Source organism: Xenopus laevis, chromosome 1L (assembly GCF_017654675.1).
Source record: "Xenopus laevis strain J_2021 chromosome 1L, Xenopus_laevis_v10.1, whole genome shotgun sequence".
Classification (NCBI taxonomy): Eukaryota; Metazoa; Chordata; class Amphibia; order Anura; family Pipidae; genus Xenopus; species Xenopus laevis.
This window is the reverse complement of record NC_054371.1, coordinates 233,521,589-233,526,369: the sequence shown is the minus strand read 5'-3', so window position 1 is coordinate 233,526,369 and position 4,781 is coordinate 233,521,589.

Here is a 4,781-nt window from a genome sequence, read left to right as displayed (position 1 = left end):
CTGATTCACTTCCCAGCTCTCCATGTAACACCCCTTTCCCTCCTCTAATCTCATTGGCTCCCTCCTGTCTGCTGGGAGGAGCTACTGGTGAATAAAGCATCCGACCCTTCCTTGTACCTATCTAATGTATCAGCCTGTACCACTGATTCACTTCCCAGCTCTCCCTGTAACACCCCTTTCCCTCCTCTAATCTCATTGGCTCCCTCCTGTCTGCTGGGAGGAGCTACTGGTGAATAAAGCATCCGACCCTTCCTTATACCTATCTAATGTATCAGCCTGTACCCCTGATTCACTTCCCAGCTCTCCCTGTAACACCCCTTTCCCTCCTCTAATCTCATTGGCTCCCTCCTGTCTTCTGGGAGGAGCTACTGGTGAATAAAGCATCCGACCCTTCCTTATACCTATCTAATGTATCAGCCTGTACCCCTGATTCACTTCCCAGCTCTCCCTGTAACACCCCTTTCCTTCCTCTAATCTCATTGGCTCCCTCCTGTCTTCTGGGAGGAGCTACTGGTGAATAAAGCATCCGACCCTTCCTTGTACCTATCTAATGTATCAGCCTGTACCACTGATTCACTTCCCAGCTCTCCCTGTAACACCCCTTTCCCTCCTCTAATCTCATTGGCTCCCTCCTGTCTGCTGGGAGGAGCTACTGGTGAATAAAGCATCCGACCCTTCCTTGTACCTATCTAATGTATCAGCCTGTACCCCTGATTCACTTCCCAGCTCTCCATGTAACACCCCTTTCCCTCCTCTAATCTCATTGGCTCCCTCCTGTCTGCTGGGAGGAGCTACTGGTGAATAAAGCATCCGACCCTTCCTTATACCTATCTAATGTATCAGCCTGTACCCCTGATTCACTTCCCAGCTCTCCCTGTAACACCCCTTTCCCTCCTCTAATCTCATTGGCTCCCTCCTGTCTGCTGGGAGGAGCTACTGGTGAATAAAGCATCCGACCCTTCCTTGTACCTATCTAATGTATCAGCCTGTACCCCTGATTCACTTCCCAGCTCTCCCTGTAACACCCCTTTCCCTCCTCTAATCTCATTGGCTCCCTCCTGTCTGCTGGGAGGAGCTACTGGTGAATAAAGCATCCGACCCTTCCTTATACCTATCTAATGTATCAGCCTGTACCCCTGATTCACTTCCCAGCTCTCCCTGTAACACCCCTTTGCCTCCTCTAATCTCATTGGCTCCCTCCTGTCTGCTGGGAGGAGCTAGTGGTGAATAAAGCATCTGGATATTTATTGTATGTCCCGCTTATAAATTTATATATAGTGATCATATCCCCTTATATATTTATATATAGTGATCATATCCCCCTTATATATTTATATATAGTGATCATATCCCCTTATATATTTATATATAGTGATCATATCCCCCTTATATATTTATATATAGTGATCATATCCCCCTTATATATTTATATATAGTGATCATATCCCTTATATATTTATATATAGTGATCATATCCCCTTATATATTTATATATAGTGATCATATCCCCCTTATATATTTATATATAGTGATCATATCCCCCTTATATATTTATATATAGTGATCATATCCCCTTATATATTTATATATAGTGATCATATCCCCTTATATATTTATATATAGTGATCATATCCCCTTATATATTTATATATAGTGATCATATCCCCTTATATATTTATATATAGTGATCATATCCCCCTTATATATTTATATATAGTGATCATATCCCCTTATATATTTATATATAGTGACCCCTTATATTTATATATAGTGATCATATCCCTTTTTATATTTATATATAGTGATCATATCCCCTTATATATTTATATATAGTGATCATATCCCCCTTATATATTTATATATAGTGATCATATCCCCCTTATATATTTATATATAGTGATCATATCCCCCTTATATATTTATATATAGTGATCATATCCCCCTTATATATTTATATATAGTGATCATATCCCCTTATATATTTATATATAGTGATCATATCCCCCTTATATATTTATATATAGTGATCATATCCCCTTATATATTTATATATAGTGATCATATCCCCTTATATATTTATCTGTTCCCTTCCTGGATTGGAGGAGGACACTGTTAGTAAGTAGCGAGTACATTGTATATTGTGCAGAATGAAGGAATGTTATTTGTCCCAGGGCCAAGGGATTTAGGGAAGGATTGAGACTAATTGATTCCCTGGAACCCCCCCAATCTTTCTTCCCCCCACAATGAGTCACTGCGCAGGATATTGCTGTAAATATTTATATGGTGCAAATCCGCCACAAGGGCCGCACCCCAAAAAGATCAGCTCATGTTTATTGGGATTAGTCTGTGACCCTTGGGTGGGGCTGTTCATCTGTCCATAGGTTCCTTGGGGTCCCTCCTGCCACCTGGGAATAGGGATTGATGTGTTTAATCACAAATTCTAGTTTCTCCTGCAGATCAGCATTGGGACAAAATGGCCAACTTTGATCATTGTGATTAATTCAGGTAATTCCGTCAAATCAATAGGAACAACTTTCCATTATTTCACACCAAAAACTCATCTGCCATTTCTCTGCCGATTCCTCCATAATCTCCAGACTTCTGTGTAGTGAGCACAACTTACCCTTTACTTTCTACCAATCCACATTGTTATTAATAAAAGATGGAACCTGAAGATCTGACACCCAACTGTTTCTTCTGCCTCACTTTGTAGATCTAGTGGCAGAACAGAGGAATTAGAGAGGGTGAGGGTATAATTTATTCTCCCCACCTCCCAACCTCCTACCCTGCCTGGTGCTTCTTTTCTTTACAACCAACATCAGCCTGGGGTATTGGGTATTGGGCACTGCTGTGCCCCCTGATGCTGCTGATTTCTGTATTATATGTGCCACCCCGGCACTGCCCTCAAACTGTGTCTAATGGAATCCAGAACCAAATCTCTTGGCATCACTTCCAATCTCTCCCCCACTGCAGGTGTCAGACTCACTGGTCCATGATAAATATTAGTGGTAGTTACCCCCAGTATCAATGTCTGTTACTACCAGAGCCCAGGTCTGATACCACTTACTGCAATAAGTTGGACATAAATAGTCAAGATGTTTCTGATGCCCCATCGTATTTGAATTGAGCCCCTTTGTGTTTCACCAAACAAATATCATGTCTCTTCCTGACAGTAATACTCTCTCCTGCCCATTCTCTCTCTCTCTCTGTACCTGACAGTAATACTCTCTCCTGCCCATTCTCTCTCTCTCTCTGTACCTGACAGTAATACTCTCTCCTGCCCATTCTCTCTCTCTCTCTGTACCTGACAGTAATACCCTCTCCTGCCCATTCTCTCTCTCTCTCTGTACCTGACAGTAATACTCTCTCCTGCCCATTCTCTCTCTCTCTCTGTACCTGACAGTAATACCCTCTCCTGCCCATTCTCTCTCTCTCTCTGTACCTGACAGTAATACTCTCTCCTGCCCATTCTCTCTCTGTACCTGACAGTAATACCCTCTCCTGCCCATTCTCTCTCTCTCTCTCTGTACCTGACAGTAATACCCTCTCCTGCCCATTCTCTCTCTCTCTCTGTACCTGACAGTAATACCCTCTCCTGCCCATTCTCTCTCTCTCTCTGTACCTGACAGTAATACCCTCTCCTGCCAATTCTCTCTCTGTACCTGACAGTAATACCCTCTCCTGCCCATTCTCTCTCTCTCTCTGTACCTGACAGTAATACCCTCTCCTGCCAATTCTCTCTCTCTCTCTCTGTACCTGACAGTAATACCCTCTCCTGCCAATTCTCTCTCTGTACCTGACAGTAATACTCTCTCCTGCCCATTCTCTCTCTCTCTCTGTACCTGACAGTAATACCCTCTCCTGCCCATTCTCTCTCTGTACCTGACAGTAATACCCTCTCCTGCCCATTCTCTCTCTCTCTCTGTACCTGACAGTAATACCCTCTCCTGCCCATTCTCTCTCTCTCTGTACCTGACAGTAATACCCTCTCCTGCCCATTCTCTCTCTCTCTCTCTGTACCTGACAGTAATACCCTCTCCTGCCCATTCTCTCTCTCTCTCTGTACCTGACAGTAATACCCTCTCCTGCCCATTCTCTCTCTCTCTCTCTGTACCTGACAGTAATACCCTCTCCTGCCCATTCTCTCTCTCTCTGTACCTGACAGTAATACTCTCTCCTGCCCATTCTCTCTCTCTCTCTGTACCTGACAGTAATACCATCTCCTGCCCATTCTCTCTCTCTGTACCTGACAGTAATACCCTCTTTTTACATATGAATTATACACAGTTTTTGTCATGTGGATTGTAATGTCCTTTCCATATTGAGAGCGTGTGTCACACACCCACACACTATTAAACACACAGAAGACTAATAATATAAACAGATAGTGGTACAATGAGAGAGAGTGGCACAGACACAGATAGTCGCACAGTAGTGATACACAAGTAATGATAAAACACACAGACACAAAGGAGCCCAGGCACACACAGGTACAGACTCACACACAGGTGTATATATATATATATATCTATATAGACTCACACACACAGGTGTATATATATATATCTAGAGTCACACACACCCCGTGGCCTCTCACACAGAGCAGCTCCTGTCCCACGTCCAGCCCACACTGCCCATTACACAGAGTCAGGGAAGGAGGACGTGCAGGAGGGAGACAAGGGGGGAGAGTTGGTGGGACCCAGAAAGGCTGAGGGACGAGAGAGAGAGACTGAAGGGCTCAGAGATAAAAGGGAGAGTCTGGGGTGAAGCACAAAGTCCCA